Consider the following 26391-nt stretch of genomic DNA (forward strand, 5'->3'; position numbering starts at 1 on the left):
AATCTCTAAGGAGACTAAAGAAAACATTGCGTTAACGGCCGAGTTTATGACCTGTTACAACAACGCCATCCTGGTTGGCAATTTGGTCCCTCCTGCTATGATTGCTGAACTGGATCAAATTCATCCTGAAGATGTAGAAGAGATGGATATTTCCTGGTAGATTGCAATGGCTGTTTTCAGAGCCACAAACTTCACTAAAAAGACTGGGAAAAATAACTGCACCTTTCCTACTAACAAGAAAGTGGGTTTCAACAAAGGAAATCTAAGTTGTTACAATTGTCATGAACCAGGTCATTTTGCTCGTGAATGTACAAACCCGACCAAAGAGGCTAATCCTGAAAGGGCAACGATGCCAGTTGGAAATGCAGGGGCTGCTGGAAATACAAATGAAAGGGCTATGGTGGCTAATCCATTTGGATGGGATAATCAGATGTAGGCACTGAACCTGGGAAATGAGACTGCAAACTTGGCTCAAGTGAATGATGATGATGAAGAAGAAGAGAACAAAATGTAAGACATGGTGAAGGATCTTCAGTTTGCCTTTATGGTCTCCTCCACTCCCAGCTCTAAAGAGGTAATTTCTAAATTATGCAATCAGGCATGTATTGATAAAGTAGGACATTACAGAATGCACAATAGAAATTTGGTTCGGAATTAGAAGATATTAGACGTGAAAGCAAGGATTTTAAGCAAAATGAAAAACTCTATAAAGCAAAGATAGATGCTTTGTTAAAAGATATAGCTAAACTTAAAAATGATCTTAGTGAAAAATGTTGTGTCTATCTTGATTCCAAAGCCAAAATTGCAAAACTTACGGCCGAACTAGACACATTAAAAGTCAAATTTGAAAATGCAGATTATAATTTTAAAATATTTTATGTCTCCAGTAAGGTCGTTGAAAACATGATTGAAACCCAATTGAAATGGAAAGATAAATGGGGTGAAGGGATTGGATTTGATAAAATTCCTCCTCCATACAACCATAACTATACTTTTCTTCCTACAACTAAAGAAGACGAAGAGATAGAATCTAAGTTAACTTACGGAAAAGGGGTTGAAAAGGTCACCATTGAAATGGGCTCAAATAAGCCTGTTAAGGTAGTGTTTTACAATTTGAAATCGTGAATTATGTTCCTAAGTTGAAACACAGTCTATTGAGTGTCTCTCAAATCTGCGACAAAGGTTTCTCAACTCACTTTACAAACAAAGAGTGTCTGATGTTGAAACCTGGTATTATCATACCAGATGAGTGGATTTTGATCAACTCAGAAAGAAAAGATAATACAAATGTGATTGATCTGAATCAAAATGTTCCTGAAAACATCACATGTCTATTTTCAAAAGTTTCAGAACACAGTGTCATGCTCTGGCATCGTCGTCTGGATCATTCTAATGTTAAGAACATAAACCGTCTTGCTAAAAATAGCATTGTTCGTGGTCTTCCGATCAAAGATTTTCTAATTGTTGAAAGCTGTGTGGCTTGTCCACAAGGAAAACATCATCGTAAACCACACAAACCTAAGGTAATCAACTCAATAGACTCTTTGTTTCTACCACTTCACATGGAATTGTTTGGTCCTGTAAATGTTCTCAGTTTTTTTTGTAATTCTTATAGTTTGGTTATTACTAATGACTGCTCACGTTACATTTGGGTATTATTTTTGTATAATAAGAGTGAGACTGTAAAGTTGATTAAGAGGTTTATTGTGCTGATGGAGAATCAAACTAATCAAAGGGTGAAAGGTATTCCATGCGACAATGGCATAGAGTTCAAAATTGCCGTTTTAAATAATTTCTGTGCAGAAAAAGGGGTGCTAGGATAGTACAGTGCTGCTAGAACTCCATAACAAAACGGGGTAGCTGAACGAGGAAATAAAACACTAATTAAAGTTGCACGTACCATGTTGTGTGATTCCAATATTCCTTAGTTTTTCTGGGCTGAGGCAATCAATATGGCGTGCTATGTCCATAATAGGGTTCTTATCAATCGGCAACACATGAAGACACCCTATGAAATTCTTTATGGTCACAAGCCCACTGTGGCTCACTTTCGTGCTTTCGACTGACCGTGCACTTTGTTACATCTGGAATCTACACCAAAATTTGACTCTAAGGCTAATGATAGTTATCTTGTTGGGTATCCTGGTCGTATTGTGTATTGGGTTTACAACATGGCAATAAAAAAAATTGTTGAATCTTATGATGTTCGTTGGCTTGAAGAAAATGAGACTGATGCTCAAGTTGGTCCAGATTGGCTGTTCGATTATAATGAAGTATTTAAGCCTTTCTATGTGTTTCCGGAAATTGGTGCAAACTCTGTAAGTACGTCGCAATGTATTGATGAAGAAGATGATATAACAATTGGTACAGACAATCCCTTGGTAATGAGTATTGACCCCCCCCCCCAGGAATGTATGATGAGGCATCTTCATCTTTAGTGCAAGTTTAGGAGCTGGTTTCGGAAATGTATTTTTCACTTATAGAATCTAAAAATTCTGCAAATAATTCTCAACTAGCATCCATAGAAACTTCTATTAAATAAACTTTGGAAGATCTTTATTTCCATATCCAATTCCAGAAAAGTACATTGCTAGTACATCTTATTTGAGCAATTCTTCATCTTCTGGATTGGGAAGTTAAATCACTGGCTCTGTTGAAGTCCCTTCAAACTTATCGGTCTCCGCATCAGTACCAGTTTATCAGATTCCCACAAGTGTGCAACGGAATCACCCAGTTGAGAATATTATCGGTCCCATTGAAGCAGGAGTTACAACTAGAAGTCAAAGTGATGAAATCAATCAGTTTCTATATTCCTGTTTTATATCTCAAATAGATCCAAAAAGTATTGACATGGCGTTACAGGAACCAAGTTGGGTTGATACCATGCATGAATAATTGAATCAGTTTGATAAGTTGAAAATCTGGAAATTGGTTAAGTTAAATGAATGCAAGAAGTCACTCGACACAAGATGGGTTTTTCGAAATAATCAAGATGACAGTGGGGTAATTGTGAGGAATAAAGCAAGGCTAGTAGTTAGTGGTTTTCTTCAGGTTGAGAGTCTTGATTACACTAAAGTCTATGCTCATGTAGCTCGTCTTTAAGCTATGAGAATCTTCTAAGCATATGCATCATTCATGGGATTTACAGTGTATCAGATGGATGTCAAGACAGCGTTCTTATATGGTGAAGTCAAAGAAGAAATTTATGTGGATCAGCCACCTGGGTTCAAAGATCCAAACATCCAACTTACTTTTCCAAGTTGGATAAAGCTTTTTATGGTCTACATCAAGCTCCACGAGCTTGGTATGTTACACTGACGGATCATCTTCTAGAACATGGGTATTCACGGGGAAGTATTGATCAGGCCTTGTTCATCAAGAGAGTCAAGAAAGATATTTTAGTGGTTCAAATATATGTGAATGGCATCATTTTCAGATCCACGAGTCACAAGTTGTGTATGGAGTTTGATACAATAATGAAGAAAAGATTTGAAATGAGTTCTCTTGGGGAGATGACCACTTTTCTAGGTCTTCAAGTTCGTTAGAGTTCAGATGGCATTCTATTGCATCAAGGAAAATATGTTGAAGATATGCTTGTCAAGTGTGAGATGCAAGGTTCCAAGGTTTCCATGACACCAATGGCTGAAAGACCTATGCTCAACTCAGATCCAAAAGAAAACCTGTATATTAATCTTATATCGATCAATGATCGGGTCTGTGATGTATCTAACCGCTAGTCATCCAGACATCACGTTTGCAGTCTGTTAATGTGCACATTATTAGGCTAATCCTAAACTCTCTCATTTAATTGTTGTTAAACGAATTTTCAGATATCTGAAGAAATGCCAAAGTTAGGTCTTTGATATCCTAAAAATTCAAAATTTGATTTATATGCTTATGCTGACAATAATTATGGAGGATGTGATATTGACAGGAAATCCACATCTGCTGGATGCCAATTTTTGGGAGACAGGCTTATCTCGAGGCAATGTAAAAAGCAACAGACCATGCCTACGTCCACTGTTGAGGCTGAATATGTGGCTGCATCTACTTGCTGTTCATAGGTTATCTGGATGCAACATTAATTGCTGGACTACGGTTTGAAATTTCTTGACACTCCCATATTTTGTGATAATGATGCTGCTATTTCTATTGTTAAAAATCTAGTTCAACATTCTAAAACCAAGCACATTGAAGTTAAAATCCATTTTATACGAGACTATTTCGAGCGTAAATTGATTCATTTGGAGCAAGTCCACACTTATAATAATGTGGCGGACTTGTTTACCAAATCTTTTGGTACTGCTCGATTCAATGTGCTTGTAGGGTTCTTACAAATGTTTCGTTTCGATGATTGAGTCTATCATTGGTGTAAATTTGTATATAAAGTTTTTTTTTTTTGCATAAATTTAGGAGGGGTGGGTTTAGGTAAAAAAATTCAAAAACAGTGTGTGTGTTTTATTTCATAAAATACAAATCAATAAAAATTATAAAAATAAAACTAGAAAAATAGTGTCTTGTTTTGTTTGTTTTGATTCATTTATGTGGGAAATGATATGAATCTTCTTGTTAACGGTAAGATCAACACTTATAAAGCACTATACCTGAAATGCATAGACTCTGTAATCCATGTGTCGGTAGATCCAACCCTTAAGAATGAAAAGTCGGTTTGATCGTTAACTTGTTGGAAATTAATGAACTTGTTCTAAGTGGGACACATCTTAGGGTCTTGTTAACTTAAGTAAGTCTTGTGTAAGGACCGGATGAAAGGTCAAGTTATACTCAAGCCTCGGGTCATTTGATCACAAATCTAAAATCCTACTTTTTGTATAAGTATGTATACCCGCAAAGCTCCGTGCTTTGTTGCACGATGGCGCAGACCTGAATTTTGATGCTAGCGGAAGACAGTATTTGCTCGGCACTAGGTTGCGCGGTAGCACAGACTTGAGTCTTGAAGCAGTTTGTAAATTGTCCAACATGGTGGATTTTAAAGAGTCAAAGTGTCAAAAACAAAGTCACAAGCCTAAGAAGTTTAATGCAAAATGTTCAATGCAAATAAAAGCCAAAAGGGAAAATACAAAGTGCACAAGCACAAGTTGTGTCAAGAGTTTAGTTAAACCACCATGAAGGAAACTATTGTCGGTCAATCTTGATTGCAAGGACGAAATAGAGTTTGTAGGTTGTATATTGTATCAAAACTAATTTTGATTATGTGTCAAAAGGTTTCAGTCAAGTTGGGGTGAGAGTAATGAAACTTAGCGAAGTGATTTCCAGGCTTTTAAGTGTGGTTCTTGATGTGGTCTAAAATATACATATTATATATAAATATTTTTTATACTTTTAGATACTTTTGAGCCACGTTTTTATTGAATACTATTATTTATTGGTTCATGTGTGGGTATTTAAGGTTCTATGAGACAATGAGTTAAAAGAGAGTACTTTTACTAAAACTTGAGACCGGCAAGTGAAATATAAAACAAATTTAATATATTTAATATTGTCTCTAAATGTTAAATGCCTAGATGGAAGTTTCTGTTTATATAAATATAAATCGTTAATATATGAGAACTTCACATAACTAAATAAACTATTTCTTTATTGACGTTGAACCATGGTGGACTTGCAGCTCACGTGATGCATCCAAAGTTTAATTGATTTATTTTCTAAATGGCATTTTTTTAGGGCCTGTTATGGATTCATAGCCCAACTAAGGAGTAGGCCACAAGAAAAGAAAATTAATATAAAGAGACAGCCTGTAGCCGCCAATTGGGGGGATGAATACACTTTCTTTGAATTTTCGTTGAGTGGGGGGCTCAAATTGAGATTCCACAACAGCCACAAATCAAATCCCTACATCCCCAATCTTGGGCTCTTGGTCAGTGGAGACATAGACGAAAAAAGAGAAGCAAGAAAGAAGATTTATATATTATTATACGAGCAGCAGCCGTAAGAGAGGAGCAAGCAAGGGGTGTTCAAGTATAGAGCGTTCAAGATTAATATCTACTCATCCAAATATTATTATTCGGTTTGAATTTATTGTTTTCTTTATGAATTCAGTTTTTAGACCTATTTATTTTATCTTGCTCTTGAGTATGATTGTTGGTTGAACCCCCTAGCTACCTAGGTTTTTGATGATTGCTTTGTGATTTGCGGATTTTTATTGGTTTTTGGTTTTTATTGTTGGATTAATAATAAAGTAAATAATCTTTTTACAATTGATTTGATGTGTTTGCATATATAGTTTTTATTTATTATTGATCTTTGTTCCGTATGTGTCTTGTTGAACGTCTTTCAGTTATAGACGCATATTTAGGTCGCTTACTTTGTGTTTGTGATTATTTTATGGTTTTGCTAGACGTAGTAATCCATAGGAACATTGGCTGGTGATTTATAAGATTTTATATTCTACCTATCTAGAGACTGAGAGGTAATAGATGGTCGGATTGTCCTTGGGATTAGGCGTTTAGGCTAGAACGCTCTGACAGGAGGTTTCCTAGATTTCCCTAGTTTCATTGTAATTCTGTGCCTTATCGATTGTTCTTAGGTTGCCCCATGCACTTTAGGGTGTATTGAGATAGTGAGACTGACAGGTAATCTATCTTTTAAGGTACTTTAGTATTGTTGGAGAGACTGACATGTAATCCAACTAATCGGTAAGTTTAAACGCCCCTTAGTGTTTCCTTTTTGGTGACACTCGGAGAATGATCAGGGATCCACTAGGTTGTCTAAGGGTGCCGTATTTTAAGATCCCGGTTCCATCATAGTTTCCATAGTCGAGAGAGAACCAAGTTTCACAAGTAGGATCCTAAACCTAGGTAGTGCTTCTCCTATCTTTGAGTTCGTCTAGATAATCGAGTTTAAGTCTGTGTTGGTTAGTGTCAGTTTTTAGTTTAATTAGTTAATTGTCAAATAAGTCCAATTGTTAAGTTTTAAGTCGGAGTCTAGTTTTAGGTGTCGCTAGTGTCATTTGGGTTCGATATTCGGACTTCATTAGGCTTTACTACAGTCGATAGGTACACTTGCCTGTCTAGTGGTCTAGCATTAGGAGAGTCTAGGTTTATAAATTTAAAACTAGAGTGTCTAGATTAGGTTAATATTTTATAGACTGCTTTCAGCACATCAGTTCTGCTAGCTCATACGAACCTAAATTGTGTTCGGTCTTATCCCTCCTCTATAGTTTTTTTTTTAAATTGTTACATAATGATTATTATAAATTGTTTATTGGATTACATCGAAACAGAAGGCAAGCGGGCAACAAGTTGCGCCGCTACCCCTTTTTGAATCGCAAAACCCAATCTTTTATCCCTCTAAGTTAGTATTACGGGCATGGATTTAAGTGGACAACAATATTGGCAATAGACCAGATCTAGCTAAGTATGTGTGTGCTGAAAAATGTTCCTTGATCGGTCTTCAAAACGATTTGATCCCATCTTTTGTTAAACATGTAAATAATAGTTTCTTTTGTATAGTTTTAATTTTTTTATTTCTATTACTTTTAAAACATAATTTTTGAAACGAGCGTTTTACGGGAACTACTTTATTGAAAGACTTTAAGTTGATCGGATTATATTTATGGTGGTTCATCAAGTCTAATGGATCTTTAGCAACCCATTATGCTATCATGGTTTACCTGGTTGGATCTGGCCCATTTAAAAATATTGTGGATCTTGGCCCAAAATAGCTGAGATCCCAAAAGTTATGAACTCTTGGGATGCGTTATCGGTAGCATTGCTTTTCAAAACAGCCGAAATCCCATGAAGCAGTATTTTTTAGCCCTCATCTCAAATACTTCCTATTTCATGATCCTCTCAATAATATAAAGGTAATTAAGAATTAATATATGGATTTGGTAAATTAAAATTGGTTTTGATGAGTACTTGTTCTAGGGCATTTGGTTTTGGCAAATTGAAATCAGTTTTGATGTTTGTGCGACTACCAATGCTTAATTGTGTGTTTGGAAGGGTTTTTGGTGTATTACTTGAAGAAGTTGCAGGTTTTGGCTATGGTGTATTGGTGTGTTGAGGAAGACAAACACGGAAAACGAGGATCCATGCAGACCAAAAACCTCGGGTTTTCAGCTGACTGAAAATGTTTGTTGATCAGATACATAATTGACCGAAAACACCCTTTACCGAAATCACATGTTTAGACCGAAATCTTGCTTATTAACTGAAATCTTAAGTTTTGACCAAGAATGCATATGTTGTCCAAAATCTATATTACTTTGACCAAGACTTCATTGGCTGGGAAGTTAACCATGATCAGTTTAACCATAATGTTATATTAGTTTCCTATTAAATGAGTCTAACTTGGCTCGTTTGGTGCATATTATGGTTGATCGGGTGTAATTGAAGTTTGTGAACTCTCATAATATAGTTGGATACCTGTCTGGCCCACTCCAGCTTACAAAAGATTCAAGTCCATGATTGTTGGGCTCAACACTTGCTGGATATATCATGTTGTTCGAGACAATCATGTCATCTACAAGGATCTTATTACTGGTTTTTGAAACAAGGAAATGTTTAATCCTAGAGGTGCCGGGGGGGGGGGGGGTCAGTACTATTAAATCTGTGATCAAGAACAAACAGATTACTATTTCTGAATCAATCATTAGAAGTACACTGTTGTTTGGAGATCAGCCTGAACATCCTACTGAATATCCAAGAGATACTATTTTTGAAGTGCTACAAAGAATGGGTTTTGAGGGAAACTATCCACCTACTCATAAGAAGTTGCTACATCCGTACTAGAGGTTTCTGGCTCACGCCTTTGTGAGTTGTGTTGCATGTAGGAAGGGTGGATCTTATGAAATTAGTCAAAGTCAAACATCTTCTATTATTGCGCTTATTATTGATTGGGATTTCAACTACTCAAAATTTGTATTTGAGGAGATGGTAAGAAATTTGAAGGGAAAGAAGAAAGAAATGGTTTTAATGTATCCTAGATTTTTGCAGATGATTTTTTATACTCATTATTCTGACTTAGAGCGTACTGTTGAGACACTAGATGTTAAAGCCATTGGTCCTGCGTCTTTTGGACTCATGAAACAAAAGAGGAAAGCTGCTAAGGTTGTATACCAAGGGCTTCGTCCTCTGGTTATATTTGGAAAGTTTGCTGAAACAAAGGCTGATCCAGTGATTGTTATGTTTGCTGTGATTGCTAAAGAACATGTTGAGCCTGCTCGTCAAGAACCTACTCCTACATACGAGGTTCTTTCTGATGACGAGGCAGAGAATCTTCCTCCTCCACCACATATGGAGGAACAACACCATAAAGAAGTACCACCTCATGTACCTACATCTGATCAGTTGGCTGCTGTGAAAGAAATGTTACGGCAAATGCCTCCTCAAGCAGTTCATGTTGTACAAGATCAGCCTTTTGAGAGCGATCAAGAAAATAACACTGGTTTAATTCCAAGAAAGAGAAGAAGGAGATATCCTAGACCAGGTGTTTTGATTAGAGAAACTGTTATACACGCTACAGACGAGCCAATCATTGTGACTCGGTCTACTAAAAGCCCGGAAGTTGAGATGGAAATACCCAAGCTGATGCTTAAACACATGTTGAGCCCTCAAGTTCATCTGGTCAACATGTTGCTGAAAGTTTAAGTGCTTCTAATAAGTTGGCTCATATTCTATCATTGCAAGATCAATTTATTCAAGACAAGGGTAAAGGAATTGATATTGGTTCTGAGCCCAATGATGTTCAAGCTTTACAACGGAGAGTTTTTGAGTTGGAACAAGATTCTGTTGTTAAAGATGTGAGAATTAATCAGCTGGAAAAAAGTAATGTTGGAAAGGATGCCAAGATCATGAATTGCAAGCTAATCTGGATGGTTTGACAGCTCTGTATTATGATATGAATCAGAAGCTAGCCAAACGGTTTGGTGATTATTTTAAAAATGTTCAAGAATCGTGTGCTGCTCAAGCAGAGGCTGCTGTTGATGTTCTAGACAATCCTGGTTTTAATGAATATCTTGCCAGGGAACAAAAGTCTGTTGAACAATAAGTTGAACTGCAAAATAAATTGTTGATCATGAAGAACTCAAATCAGAATGTTACATTTTGTGATCATCCAAAACATTTTGTGATTAAGGTTGGAGAGAAATATTATGATAATATGGTGATAGATCAGGGGTTGTGTCCTGGGGATATGATAGTGACAAGGAGATGTGGTGGGTAAAAAAGAAAAGTGGGAACATGGAATACTACAAGAAACAAGGGGATTTTAGATCGTGGACCAAAGTTGATTTGACTTAGTTATCTAGATCTTCGTTTCATAATCCATGTGGTGAGCCTAAGGCCTAGAAGTTCTTAACTTTTTAGATATACAAGCTTCAAAGGGATTTCTTGCTATGCCTACTGCGAAATCATATATCAAGAAAGTTAAAGGTGTTATTGATCCTGTCACAAACAAGACAATGATAACAGTAATGTGGCCACTTATAGATAAAGTGAAATTTATTCCCATCACCAAAAGATTTCCTGAAGGTACTCTTGATAACATGCAATTTTGGGCTTATGATGGAGAAACGACTTCTGTTGTGATTAGACTTGACAAGGGACAATACAGAATCGTGGATCCTAAAGATTTACTAAATTTTGGAGAAAAAGATATCAAGAAGCTTGTCACCTTTCAAATACAAGCTGATCTGTTGTACGAGCCTCCTACCAAAGAATTCATAAGAACGGCTGCCTCAATGATATGTTCTAAGCTTTGGGCAAGAACATTAAGGGAAGCCGATGCACATCGCGTTGACAAGCCTTAATGGAAGAAAGCAGTAAATCAAGGGGGGGGGGGGGGGGTTGTTGGGATACTTTTGGTTTATACTTATAAGTTTGGGTTTACCGTCTTGTTGGTAATAACCGAAACCTCTATAGGGTTTACTGTTGGTCATTCCTATCATTATTGTAATCGTTTTTCTATTGGAAGGGACTTGAGTACCCGACGTAATATACGTGTGCTTTGAAGTCATATTATATCGTGTTCATCTTTCTATTATTTCGTTGAAGTTCATCTTATTTTTATTACATTATATTTTTCTTGAATCACCACGTTGTTTGGATTCCGCACAAACATCGTGTTTACTTGATATCATATTCTGTAGATCCGATCAGGGACTTGCAGTAAGCAAAAATTATTAAGAGATTAATACTTTATTGTTAGATATACTCTAATATTTAGTCGTTATATTGGTTCACGTAAATGAGATTGATCGTCTATGAAAATAATCCAAGAAAAATTACGAAAGAAATCCATATTATAATAGGAAGGCATGCATGCCACGAATTGATCATCTATGATATTATCTGGGGGTGGGTGACGTGGGTTAATGTACTCTTATGAACTCAAAGTCTACCTATATTACACATTGTCGTGTCATTTACACTTTATTACCTAAAATACCTTAAACACAAACAACACTACTCTCAACTGCTCTAAAACTATTTTTTTTTTAAATAATTGTAAAGACGAGCTTGAATTTTAAAATACCCAACTTGAGCTTTATTGAGAAGGTGCCATATTACATTTCCCCCCTTTTGTGTCTATGGGCATTGTTTGCGATTGCTTTTGAAAACAACTTATTGACTTGCCGCCTTCTTCAAAAAATCAATAAATTGTTTTCAAACTCAATCCCAAACATGCACCATGGTATATTTGCATACACAGGAATTATTGTCACATAACGCAGAAACACTTATGATGATCCACACTGACAACATATAATACCATTCAAATGTTTTATAGTACAAACAACCCATAACAACATAGTAATCATTTGAGCCTTCACATCCTACATTCACCTTCAAATGTACCAAACCGACTTCGTGAAGTCGAGGGTATTGTTGTCATTTACATTCACGTTGCTGCCCGAATCAAACCCAGAATCGCATGGCCAAAAACTGTCATCAAGATGAATCGGATCCAGATTCCCTGATTTAAAGCTTTTGTTTGGTTCTTGAATATTTGCATCATAGAATGACATGAGTTCAGAAATCAATCTTTGACCATCTTCAGGCATCCCGAGTTCTGCAATGTCACCGCCATACAACTGTGGCGGTGTTGTGATGTGGTTAGCAGGTGGAGGAACTGCACCGAGCTGAGTTTGACCAAACGCCGCGATACCAAAAACTGGTGCTTCCTCAATATTATTTATCTGAAAGTTCAGGGTTCTGCCAGTAGGGCGGTAAGCACAATTTATCTGGTGGTTGTTTCTTGCTGACCTGTCATGAAACCCTACACGAGCATCGTTATACGGGCACTGAGAATACTCACACGTGTACGTCTTCGGTTCCATCGTAACTGGCGGTTGCTTTCTTTTCATCATAATATTCTCAGCCATCATTGAGTCAACTATCTCCCCTTTGACTTTAACAACAGGAGCGGGTCCTGCCACCCCTAACCCGAAATAACTTTCCACTTTGCAGTTTTCTGGTTCAACAATTGGCTCATCGAACGCCCCTACAACATCAAAATCACCGACATCATTAATAAGGCACGAACCACGACAGCCACCGCCAGCAGGCGGGCAGGCGTCTGGATACAAGACCCGACAAAGTGCTTCTTCTTGATTAATAACTGCCAGCCACGTGGCACTTTCCTTAGCGGTCATCTTATCCTGTAAACACTTGGACTGGCGAACGAGCTTTCGTATCTTATCAATATTAGGAGACATATGCTTAATAACCGCAGTCAACACGTTGACTTTCCACGCCTTTTTCAAATCATGAGGTTTCTTATACGGTGGCGGGCCCGGTTCTCTCACCATCCCTGACCCCACCCACCACTCCTCATCACCGGTAGGCCACCACGGCGGCGGAACACCCTTTTCAAGTGGGAATCGCCGCTGCGGCGGGTTACAATGCTGCATCAAGGCCGACAAAAGCGAGCCGAGTGTCGTGTCTTGAAGCTCTTGTAAAGTATGAGGAGTCGTTACAGGTTTAACGCTTTCAGTTTCCCCAGAAACTGAGTGGTCAACATGATATTTTGTAATAGCTGCAGGCCCGTTCCGGTCAAACCGGACTTTTTCTTTCCACCATTCTCGGAGGTTATCGGAAGCTCCGCTCATGGGCTTACCATTTTCAGGAATAATCCCATAAACGAACCCTTGGGCTTTACAAACTTCCATCATTTTAAGCATGTATTTCAAGATCCCGTCTTGTGCACGTGACATTTTTTTTCGTCTCGCTTGTTCTTGGGATTGTTTCAGTTTGCCAATGTCGTTAATGTTTTCTTTGTATTTGATTTGCTCTTTGAGTTGTCTTAAAAGCATTTAGTCACGCCACATTTGCCTTTCCAGCTCATCAATGTCAATATCCACATCATCATTGCTGTCGTTGAATCGTCGTCCACGGGTGGTTCTTCAGTTGCAGCCTTGGGTTCAAACGGAGGGGCGGATAGGAAATCAAAGCTTCCGCAGATACCATTTCGTTAAACACTGACATTTTCGTATTTGTGGATAGACTTGATGAAGATTTAAAAGATGTTTCTGTAACTTTTTATCACCAAAGGTTAAGCAGATACTTTCCTGAAACAATAACTAACTTATAATTATTAGTAAACATGCCAAAAAAAAGGCAAATGGATACTAATGACTGCTAAACTGATAATAAATTGTATGAACTGTATGAAGTAACATTAGTTATCTACCATTAATGTAAGAATCACGAAAGTTGACATTTTTTAGTGTGTTATACCATTATGATCATGTTAGTAAAAGTTTACAGAAATAGCCGCCATAAGATACCCACTTTTACAGTCACATATACTTATACTCAAGTATCATTTTCTTAATCCGATAAAGTACATAAGGCGTGAGTTACGCAAGTACAAAATTCAGATACTCAAATCTGATCCGTGTAGCATTTAATAAAAGACAAAAAACTAAAAGTGTAAACAAGCCAAGCCATTCGTGAGCTACACAAGATTAGCTCGCTAAAAGCTTGAATTGAGCCAGGCCTATAAGAGCTCGAGCCTATAAAAAAGCTTCTTTAACAAACAAGCCAGAGCGTCACTTATCCGACTCGAGCTGGCTAGCGAGCCTAAACAAGCATGTTATTAATATAACTTTTATTTAACATACTAAATATATACTAATATAATAATATTATTATATAAAAAACTTTGATCAAAATAACTAAAATATATTATGTACAAAAATTATCATATGTTGTTTATAGAACTTTTATCTTACATATTAATATATATTTATATAATAATTATTATTATATAAAAAACTTTGATCAAAATAACTAAAAAATATATATTTTGTTATGTACAAAATTTATAATAAAAATATAATATATTATAAATGTATATAGCTTACATAATAGATTATCAACGAGTCGAGCTGAGGCTCAGCTCGTTTCGTTTACATATTACAACCCTATCAAAAACCTAAAATCATGTTACCAATGCATTGAGTATGCATGTACTGATGTACATAAATCTAGAACGTGTGTGTAAAAGATGCGATAGTACGTACAATCATGTTTTTTTAAAGAAAGAGGTATTACATGCATAACTACCAATGCATTTAGTTCAAACGTCTAAATCAGACATATATAAAAAAAGAGAGCTAATAATCTTGGAATGGTTTTAATAAAAATAGAGGCAGCCATTTGTTCCAAATGTCTCAACAACAATGTATTTCTTCCAATTATAGGTATATGAAACAATTAATTTATTGACACACGACTATAACATCACATATCTCATAGCTATACATTTGAAATTGTTATAGCATGAACATATGTATGAGTTATAACAAACTTAGAAAAATGGCTACTTTCATTATTTTCTCACATTTTAATCATTACTACATTAATAATCATGATTTTTCATCACTAACATAACATAGTCAGAAGTGAGTAAAACAACTTCAAGCAGCATGCACAAAATATTTGATAGTTCAGTGACATAATATAAAACTTGTATAAACACATGAAAACTACAAAACTCAAAAATAAATGAAGATTTAAACCGATTCATACGTTTCAGTATTAATACCAAAATCACATTCACACGATTGAAAAGCCCAAAGTTAAACCTTGAAATCTTGAACAAAACCTTCCATCCTGAACGATCACATGGCAATAATTCATGTTCTACCATCCAAGCACACATATAGACATAGTTACACACAAAAGTTCATTTTTCATATAACGGTGGTTCTGGACAAAGTTTGACTGGCATATAACAGTTGACACATATGGTGGTTCATTTTGCAAAGAAAGCCGCATCATTGAATCTAAAAAAAATATCTAAAGATCTGAATGTAGATCCGTGGCCAAAAGTAAGATCTATCGATTTCTTTATCCATGTCTATCTATATCTTTTGCTAGCAAACTACACATAAAAATGTACAAAATCATAAAAGAAAGCTAAAATTGACTAATTGAAAATTTGTTAAATCAAGAATAAGAATATTAATTAGTGTTATTAGTACTTGCTGATTATAGATTAGCACTTAAGAACACAATTAGTAGTCACTGAAATTATTATTGTGTAACAGGAATAATAAGGACTAAGAAAATAGAAATCCTAAAAGAATGTATTTTTATTTTTCTCATTTTCAAGAATATTAAACTTGATGATGAGAAATTTATCAATCTCAGCTTTAGGTAAAAATATATATATATATATATATATATATATATATATATATATATATATATATATATATATATTACAAACAATTACATGTAAGAAGGTTAAATAAATCTGCAAATTCTTAACCAACAAAACCCAGATCGAATATTGTAAAATAGACAAAAGGGTTTCATATTTCGGCAAAAAAGATGATAAATGTGTTGACAAAATCAAAATAAGCAGCAAAAAGAAGAATGAACTTACCAAAGCTAAGCTTTGTGCTTTAGGGTTGGATCAATCAATCTATTCTGAACAAGTAGAAAGAAAAGGCGCGTCGATAATTAATCTGTGGGATGCTGTTCTTGGCACAAACATTATAAAACAACAAAAATGAGGGGAGAGAGGACACAAGTTGTGCCTTTTTTTTTAATTAAATTCCTTCTTTTAAAACGAAACAATTTAATGTTTCAAAAAATTGACCATTATGTGGAATTTTTGAAGACTTGGGACTTATCATATGCCTATTATTTGGTATTTGTATTAAAGCTGTTTTTTAAATTGTATTGAGATGGAGTTATAAATGGTACAACCTAATGGATTGCACTAGTAACCCTATAATTTCGTATAAATACAACTTCAACTCAAAAATAATCAAAATGTAGATGATTCGATTATCATAAAATAATCCAAAATCAAAAAAGTAATCCAAAAGTTGCTCGATGGCAATATTGAGAGAAATTCGCTTCCATTGTAAACTGATCAAAGGTCGATTGTAAATTGATCAAAAGTTCATGTGCACTCCTACTAAATCGGGTGGGGTTGACCTGGTTGGTTGAATTGTTTAATGCATCCAAGGCGTCAGACTTAATTCGCTCGCACATACTTAAAATCACGCAACTCGAAAATGATCGTTTAACTCTCTTATACAAACATGCCAAATGGTTATGTTGTATTAATGAAGTTGGAAAAGTATTAATCGGGTAGGTAAACTTTGAAAAATGGTATAATCGGGTAAGTGGGTCGACATGTTTCAATAAACATGTTGATAGATTGACCTGTTAAACTATTCACATACATGTAAACCTAAATACGACCCACCGTTTATACAAATATGTCAATGCGAACACAATCATGTTTTCATAGATTGTATGTGTCAAATTAAAACTTGGTTATTTTCATGTTATACTAGGCATTGCCACCCCAAATTGAAAATAAATAATCACACATTTTGTGTATTGGCCGATAATAATCTTAATTTTAAAAATCACTATCAACAGTCCAACCTGTCAACTATTTTGTCTCAATAGACCTCCGTTAAAAAACACTTAACGTCGTTAAGTATTTTTTCTGAGCTTCAAATCAATGTTTTAGAGCTTTTAATCGGAAGAAGTATACGAATTGACTGATGTAAAACTTATCTCGAAATGTTGATTCAAATGGCTTTATTATTGTTAATTGGAAATTCAAACACCCGAATTGAAACACTACTTCGTCGTTTGGATCACCGTTTCGAGATAAGTTTTACATTATTCGACCCATATCCTTCTTCTGATCAAAAGCCCTAAAACATTGGTTTGAACCTCGGAAAAAAAAACTTAGCGACGTTAAGCATTTTTTAGCGGAGGTCCGTTGAGACAAAAATAGTTGGAAGGTTGGACTGTTGGTAGTGTTTTTTAAATGTGAAATTATTATCGGCCAATACAAAAAAGATTGGATTATTTATTTCTAATTTGCCTAATATTTATTATATGTTTAACCATATTTTAAAATAATATATGTATTTTATAAGTTTAAAAAGGAGTATATGAAACTATCATAAATAAAAAGCCACCAATTAAGTTGAAGTTATTTCATTTTCATGTAATCTAAATGAATAATTCATGGTCACATTTAGGTGTTTCTCCTTATGGATTTAAAGGTTTTAGTAGAAATTTGATAAAGATGGTTTGGTGGTGGTCATTATCTTAAGTCTATTGCTTTGATTAAAGTTAATTCGATAGGGAGATATTTTTAAACACGTGGTTAGTATTAAATATCTTGTTCACTAAATTATATTTTCGTGTTACATTGAATTTCATATGTGATGAGAATATATAGAAGTAAATTTGGAGCCAAGATAATGAGATATCAATACATAAAGTTGTATACATAAAGTTGTATGGTTAAAATTACTAAAGTCATGAAAATCAGAAGGAACAATGGATTTAGTCAGTCAACTTCTCTCATATGTTGGGAACAAAAATTGAAATGGTTTATAAGTAAACACCTCTTGGATATTGTTTCCTTTAGAAGTAGAAACAAATGGGAACCGTAAAGGATGCGTGTGGCATGGACAACGGATGTAATGTGACGCTTTGATAATGCACTTTACTTGAGCAGTGGTTAAGTTGTCACTAACGGCGCGGTTCTCACTTATGGCATCATTAGTGGAACCATTCTAGTGCTCGTTTTCCATTGCAGTCTTTAACACAAACTAAATATAGGAAATTTGATTTGACCACTTAAGTTCAGTTAAATGTGAAAATAAATCTTGGTTATTACAAGATTAAGCTGGCTGTTTTGGTTTCAATTTTGTGTCTATACAATGAACACAAATGGTTCATAGAAAAAAAATTGATACACAAATTTGAGAGAAAATGTTACCACAATTTTGTTCCAGAAAAGTTGTTAGTTCTCAAAAAATTCTTTCTATACTTCATCTCTTTAACACATTTTCTACAAACACTAGTACGTCCAGTGCTATCTGCTATCTCAAGTGCAAGAGCAATCTCATGCAGTGCATAATGCTTAGGATGTACACTAAGGGGAGACTCGGAATCTTTTTTGAAGGACATGTGTCGAACATAAACCCTCAGCCAAACCATCAACAATTCAGCTTGTTGGTTTTGTAATAAAAACAAAGTCGAAGACATTATTGAAGTTCTTGTAGAAGACAACAATATGAATCAATTTATTAACATAAAATTGTATTTTATCTTCATGTTTGTTCGGTTTTGTATACTTTTCTGTCAGGACCGTCCGTCGGGTGAAACCTTAGCAAAGGTTTGTCAAGAACACACCGACTCAAATACTCAAAAGACCGATTGAATATCCCGGCGGAATCAGGATATTCAATGACTGAGAATGAGGAATTGTGAACAGATATCAAACACAAAACAGTAAATGATAATCAGTAAAGGCTTATTCAGAGACAAAGATTCACTATATTTAATGATATGTCAAAGGTACAGTGAATGGAATGTCTAGGGTTTTGTGTGACGGCGGCCGTTTTTCGTAATCAATGAGTGCCTGCCAATTCCGTCTCGAAATCTGTACCCTAAAGGTACCCTAGGACCTCTATTTATAGACTCTGACTTTCCTTCTATAAGTCCTAGTCATTACATAATGAAAGATAAATCTAATACAAGTGTTTCAGTCCTCGAGCAAGGTACATACCTTGCTCGAGCAAACTTCCTATACTAGGTGTGCTCGATGAGTGTCTTCGAGCAGACTTTACTTAGAATATATTCTTTTTCGAATAATACATATTCCCTTCAAGTAAGCTTCATTCCTCTTGACTTGTCCATGCTTTGCTCGAACTAGTCCATCGAGCAAGCTCATTCTTCCTGATGTCTTCAGCTTTTCTTATTCATCAATCTTTAGCATGCTCGGATGTAAATCTTGCTTGGTAACTGAACTGTGCTCGAAGTCTTTGTTTAGATTCACGTGACATCCTCTTATTGCATCCATGCGCGTCCCCATGTGCTCGATCATCCTGTGCTCGTAACACTTGGCTGGAACATGTATGATCAAGCTGTTTGCTCGATTGGCAATTCATGCTCGATAGAAGAATACTCTTGCTCGTTGAAGCGTAGCTTGCTCGAAGCCTTCAACACTTAGAAGAATCAACCATTTAAGGTTCAGAACCTTGCTCGAAGTAGTAAAGACCATGCTCGATCGTCTGGGCTTGCTCGTATTCCATACTTAACCGTTTTCTGAGGAGGTTGAAAAGATTCCGATCTTCCTTATCAAAAATCTGACCCAACATTTTCCCATGCATAACAAAAGTACCGTTAATAGTATTTGTCATATTTATTAATTTTAATAAAAAAAACGATCCACTTTTTTACGATCTTAAATCATAATTGCGTGAGATTGTTTATACACTCATAAAACTTTAGTATAAAGGATTTAGGTTGTTTAAACTTTAAACTTTATAAATTTATTTGATAGTTTAGTTACAATTTTTCATATAAATTTTTGGGATTAATTGTGTAATACAAACGAGTTGTATATTGGAGCAAAATATTGTTTATACAATCATAAAACTTTAGTATAAAGGATTTAGGTTGTTTAAATGGTAAATTTATTTGAGAGTTAAGTGACCATTTTTCATATAAATTTTTGGGATTAATTGTGCAACACAAACGAGTTGTATATTGGAGTAAAATATTAAATGCGAATACTTTGTTACAAGAACGAATGTTTTGATTCAACCATTTTCAAGTTCATGAGTTCTGGTCATGTTTTGTTGGATTCAAGTTAGCACATTGATGTCACCCAACGTGAATTCGGCTAAGTATTTGTGTAGAAAACTTAACCCTAAAACATAAATATACTTAACCCATATAACCTAGACACAGCTCACATAACGGACATGTTTGGTAGAGAGCTTTTAGGAGCTTCAAGGAGCTTTTAGCTTCAAGCTTTTATGAAAAAACTCCTATTCAATTAAAAACCTTGTTTGGTTGAAGGAGCTTGAATCTTTTAGGTCATGTGAAAAAGTTTAAAGTTTGAAGCTCCTATTAGTAGCGGTTAGAAGAAGCTACAAAATTTTAGCATTTTAAATTACTTAAATAACCTTCCAAAATAGATACATTTACTATTATATTTTTTAGTTATGCCCATTTTGGTCATTTTATACATTTTATTTAAAGCTCCAGCTACTCTGCCAAACATCTAAATATATCTAAAAAGCTACAGCTACCAGCTTCAAGCCACCAGCCACCAACTTCCAGATACAGCTACCAGCTAGTTTTACCAAACATATCCAGCGTGTTTACGTAAGCTTGTTTCAAAAAAGTTTTGCTTAAGTTCTAAACTAATTAGCCGTGGGCAGTTTGTATGCATGTTACAACCAATTTGTGAATTGGTCATAAACGGTTTAACGAGTAAAACTTATTATCAAAGAAACTAATTAGAAGGCCTTGTTCAATAAATATTGTTTCAATATTGGATACAAATGATATTTGATAAAGATGTTTGGCTTAAGTCACGTCTTAACAATGATAAGGTCACATGGCGTTCATTTTGATGTCTAGGAAGATATTTTTGTAACATGCGGTTGTTTATAATGAAAGTACAGATTGGATAGTTTGGTATTAGTTTACTTAATCATGGTGCTTTCTTTCCTCATTTAGACTCTACTTTATTAAGATATTTCTTCATATTGTTTATTTTTGACTAGACAAGAGCATTGGCAAATATGTTCGAAAGTGTTGATGATATATGAAGGTGTATTATAAGACTTCACGCTACGAGCGGTGTTGGGGAAACACCGTCGAGGGGTGGTCTTTGAACGGCCGGCGGTAAAGAGGAGGATTTGGTGGGGCCCCTCCAATGTAACGGTAATATTACTGTTTAAAAAAAATTAATTCAACCTATTTAAACAAACAATTTCTCAACATCATTTTATTCAAGCAATTTCTCAACTCCATTTCATTTAACACTCTAATTCTTTTCAAAATTCAATCAACCTCTCAACTTTCTACAACCATGAGCCCGAGCACAAACCCAAACCCAAACCCGAACCCGAACTCGAGCTCAAACCCGAATCCATGGGATCCGGCAAAATTTGTGGTGGGTTAGTTTCAGTGGCAAAGCTTGGATTAAGACACCGGGGGGACTCAAAATGTATACAAAATTTCACAAACGATCGGGACCTGGACTTAAATTTTTGGCCGAAAACGCCTAAATTTACACTACGGATTAAAAATTTTGGACGAAAATGGGTAAATTTACACTACTGTGCGAAAAAAACAGGGGGGGGGGGGGGCGCGACCCCCCGGCTCTAAGTAAGCTTCGCCAGTGGTTAGTTTGCTTGCTAACAACAATGACCCTACTAACCCTTTCTTTGCCAACCAACAAGGTTATCGACCCGTAATGCCACCCACCATGCAACCGTTCATCGATATGTTATTTCGACTGCCAATGTCATATATGTCTTCGCAATTACCCGAAACCCAGATACTCGAAACCCAAATTCCCGAAACCCAAGTATCCGAACCGTAAGTAGCTCGTACCACATCAAAAGGTAAACGAAGTCATAAAAAAAAACCTGACGGTCAAACAACTAGGGAAAATGACGAAAGCTTAAAGTGGGAAATGAGCGAAAGATTAAATTGATCAAGATTTACAAAGGGTGTTTTCTTTTTGTTTTTTTTTTCCTTTCAAAGAGAGTGTAGTCATGAAAACTACGAGTAAATTGACCTTCATGTGGTTTATAGGTGGGACAGACTTGCGACCCTATTTTCAAAAATGAGCATGGTGTGCCCATGTGGTTGACAGGCGAGATCATTTAACATTTTCAAAGAAAACTTACATATAATTCAAAAGCATTTGTACCAAAATGAAATGAATGGTACTTTTGTGTTAATATATGGTTTTCCTAATTAATGTAGAGTAAATAATAATAATAATAATAATAATAATAATAATAGTAAAAAAGTATGAATATAATAAAGATAATACATCACGAGCATCTAAATAATGATTTTATTTAATAGCAATACTTAAAATAATTAATTAGGACAAATTGAGGAGAGAACAACATCCTGTAACGAGCTATCTTTTTGCATAGCGGCTTTGAATTCATCGAACGTTACTTTCCCATCACTATTAGCATCCATGTGATCGAATATCTCATCTAGCTTTCCTGGCTCTGTGATATCTATACTCAAACACTCATCCGGTAACGCCTGCACGCGACACAATCACAAAGCAAAGTGTTAGCGACACGATACTAATGTCACACTTGTGTCTTTCGGTTGATGGTTTAGTATTACCCGAAGCATTGACGCGACCTCCTCCTTACTAATGCAGCCGGACCCATCCGTATCACACATCTGCCAACATATGTTCATCAGCATTTTGGCACTAGTACGAGAATCCAATAATATTGGTTTGATTTTGGTTCAATTCCAACAATTTCGTAATATTATTACTAGAAGTTTAATTTGGAGGGTTCGATACTACACATATATTCATATCAAGTGAGGCCCACTTAAAATCTTGTTATGTTCTGGGTCATGTTTTGGGTCCAATCCCTTTGTTTTTCATTTGTGATTCATAAGTAAAATTACATTTTTTAATTGTTGTATTTATTAATGGGTTTTTTTTGTTTCTTTTTCTCTAATTTCCCAATTAACAAACTTGGTTTTTTTAATCTTCAGCTTGAGATTTTAAAAAGCGAATGAAAAAGATTTGAATATTTAATTTCACTTACGGAAAAATTAAAAGGTAACTTAAGATTTCAAGAAGGATAATTAATCTTACTTTCGGAAAAATAATAGCTATGAGAGAAATAATTCCGGCGGTGTTTGTGTTAACCAATTTATTCAACATGTTGTATTTGGGTTGACCTAGTTTATAAAATAGGTCCTATCGGCCGATCCGAAAACCAGTACTTTTACATGTTTTGAATTGGGAAAAAGTTAACCTGAAAACAGAGACGAAGAGCGAGATTCTTGAGGCTCGAGAACCCGCAAAGTATCTCCCAACCGTACCATCCCGATTATTATCAAAAAGGTCGAATATTCGTCCGGCTAGAGGTATTAGTGATGTCATTTTCATGGCTTTTAACACCTCTTGAAACTCACTAAGTGTTGCATTTTCACCATTCGCACATCTATACAGTCAAAGATGCCGGTTTAGACAGTTTCACGACTACTGACAGCTAATAATGCTTACTTACAATGTTTTAAAATGATTCCTGAGATTTTGAAGCTCCTCCTGGTTCAAGTCATAAGATCCAACCAGGTTCTTGAGCTTCTTTGTTCTCAAAAAAACCGTGCATGTATACATGCTAGCTATAGCAGCTGCACGAAACTTGCGCCTTGCATTGAAGCTTTGTAACCTCGATACGATCTCTGGGTCGATTTGGCGTTCAGTTGCTGAGTAGACCCATGGATGTTTAAGAATCTATATACATTGAAGGTCTGAAGAGTTTAGTGAAAAGTACTTATAATTTGACTTTTGGAGGTCAAAGTTTAACATTCAGAAGTCAAACGTGTTTGTACCTCATCAGCAGTAGGCCGCTTTTGAGGATCGACATTTAACAAACTGGAAATTAGTTCCTTGGCGGATTTAGAAATCTTTTTCCATGTTTTGTCATAGAAGCTAAAATTGCGCTGAACACACGATGAACATGTAATGTCAATTTCTTTTTTATTATAAACCGACTGTTAGATTAAGATGTGATTTGAGAATTGTAGTGTCGTACGTTCATGATAATTTGTTGTTTTTGAAGATGCGACTGCGCACTAAAAGGAGGATACCTGAAATTAGGAAAACCAATCAATGAAAATAGATCATTGGATGTAGTAGTGACATGGGTGTTTGATCATGCATTTGTTTTTGTTGGAGTGACTTAATACGTATTTTTTTTTATTGTAAACTAGGAATCGTTTGCTATCTAACTCTTTAGGAACACTTCAAATTATTATAAGTACAAATTAACAAGTTATATTATTATAGAATAGTAACTAAGTTTCAATATTATTCCAATAAAGTATTTCATTTTTTTCTTTGTCTTAATTAAAGTTTAATAAATGTTCTAATTCGAGAATTTTTACCCATATAGCAAGTTAACATGCCTACATGGCAATTTTTTTATCTTTTTTCATTTTTTTAAATATGCTGACTTGAAATTTATGGTGATCAAAATGCAACATTTTTATTTGCTAAAGCTACATGAACACCACTGCGGTGACCGCGCTGTATAGGCGGAGAACTCCACCTTCAACCGTAAAAAGCTTGCCAAAGATCCTAACAATCGGAGATGTGGGTATGAACGGAGAAGGTTGTCGGTAAGTTGGATCCACCGGCGGCGGAAAACGGTGGCTCCATTGGGTTTCGGGCAGGTGGCATGGATTGGGGGATAAGCCTAGAGTCGCAAATTAGAATTTGGGGGCCGACGCGGTTTTGGACGGCAAACGATGGTTTTTGACGATGGAAGATGGTTGTTTCATCGGATGAAAATGGATCTGGCCGGTGGTGGTGACACGTCCACGCCGGAGATGAGATTGAGACATTGAAGAGAGCTTTTAAGCTAAAAAAAGAAGATATCATTAAATAAGAATTATAGTTGGAAATGCTTCATTTTTCTTTGCTTTTGATATAACTAATAAGTGATAAATTTTATGTGGACATGTTAAAAAAAGAAAAAAAAAATAGCATACCATGGTAACTTGCTATATGGGTAAAAATGCCTAGGATTAGAACATTTTTTAAACTTAGCTTATTTAATTGAGATAAAATAAAGAATGAGTGACTTGATTGGAAAAATATTAAAACTTGCTTATTATTCTATAGGGTTTTTCCCTATTATTAATGTCTAATCTACCCAAGTTTTTATATATTTTTATAAAAAGGTCAAAGCCCACATATCATATTTGAACTACTTACCCTGAGAGAAGAATATATAAAATGAAACCCAAAGCCCACATATCAGATTTGGAAGTAATCTTCTGTTGGGATAACGCTTCTGGTGACACATAATCAATGGACCCAAAAAGGCTCACAACTGGATCTGTAAACTCCTCCAGTGAACTCAGCCCAAAGTCCATTATTTTCAAAGGCGAGTCTTTACTTTCACTAAGAAAAAGACAATTTTCAGGCTTCAAATCCCTATGGATCACATTGGCCAGGTGGAGTGCTGCTAGACTGCTAGCAATCTGTTGCACTACTTTGGCGGTCTCTGCCTCAGAGTACCTTTCTTGACTAACTATGCGGTCAAACAGCTCTCCACCGGAACAAAGCTCAAGAACAAGATGGACCCCAGTAGCGTCTTCACAAACGTCATGTAATTGGATGACGTTACTGTCAGGAGACACCTCCTCCACGACTCTTTTCATCACCATGATCTCGTTTGCTAGCAGTGCATCCGATATCATACCATGGTTTCTACTTGGAAAACGCGCTAGCCCTCCATCACCAACTCTTTTCAATGTCTTGATTGCAACTTCCTTCTCACCATCTTCAAAATCACTCGTTGACTTCTTTATACCTTTCCGTACAATCGAAAATCCACCTCTTCCCAAGATGGCAGTAACTTCATAATCATCACTAAGCTTTCTTGCTCTATTCTCCATTTGGATTGTTGATTGATCTTGAGAAAATGAAATAAAAGTCAAATAAAAGAAAGGTAGGATCAACAAGTGATTTTCAGGTTTGATTAATTGTATATGATTAGTTGGGTGATTATAATAATGGGATTTTTAAAATAATAAAGTTAAAGAATAATAATTAGATCAAGTAGGAATTGGTAGGATGGAATAAGCGTGTGGGATGATGGCTCAAAAACAAGAGACAAATTCATGACCTAGTCAAATTAATAATTTCGGGTTTATTAAAATCAATAATATTTTTTTTATATCTAAAAGGATGATTGTATTTTTAATATAATCTAGCCGGTCATATAAATACTTATTTTAAAGCATCTTAATTTTGAATAATTTCATCAGGTCAAGGGGCATTAAGACTTTTCGTTTTATAAACATCACCTTTCACCTAAATGTTGTCGTATTTCATAAATATTTGTTC

The 26391-nt window shown here is 35.4% G+C and overlaps 2 pseudogenes across 1 annotated transcript; both read right to left on the minus strand.

Annotated features, from left to right (window-relative positions):
- Positions 1-11804: 11804 nt before the first annotated feature.
- On the minus strand, positions 11805-13445 carry LOC143567719 (protein ETHYLENE INSENSITIVE 3 pseudogene; annotated as a pseudogene).
- Positions 13446-22370: 8925 nt separating this feature from the next.
- LOC143567720 (calcium and calcium/calmodulin-dependent serine/threonine-protein kinase DMI-3-like) lies at positions 22371-25940 on the minus strand (annotated as a pseudogene). Its single transcript, XR_013141459.1, has 7 exons — positions 25255-25940; positions 24071-24125; positions 23868-23978; positions 23543-23769; positions 23288-23476; positions 22635-22694; positions 22371-22547 (listed from the first exon to the last, which is right to left on the minus strand). The product of XR_013141459.1 is annotated as a calcium and calcium/calmodulin-dependent serine/threonine-protein kinase DMI-3-like (transcript).
- Between the last annotated feature and the right edge of the window lie 451 nt (positions 25941-26391).

Source organism: Bidens hawaiensis, unplaced genomic scaffold, assembly GCF_021521415.1.
Source record: "Bidens hawaiensis isolate Kalapana, Puna unplaced genomic scaffold, B.hawaiensis_p1.1 tig00023611_1, whole genome shotgun sequence".
Lineage (NCBI taxonomy): Eukaryota > Viridiplantae > Streptophyta > Magnoliopsida > Asterales > Asteraceae > Bidens > Bidens hawaiensis.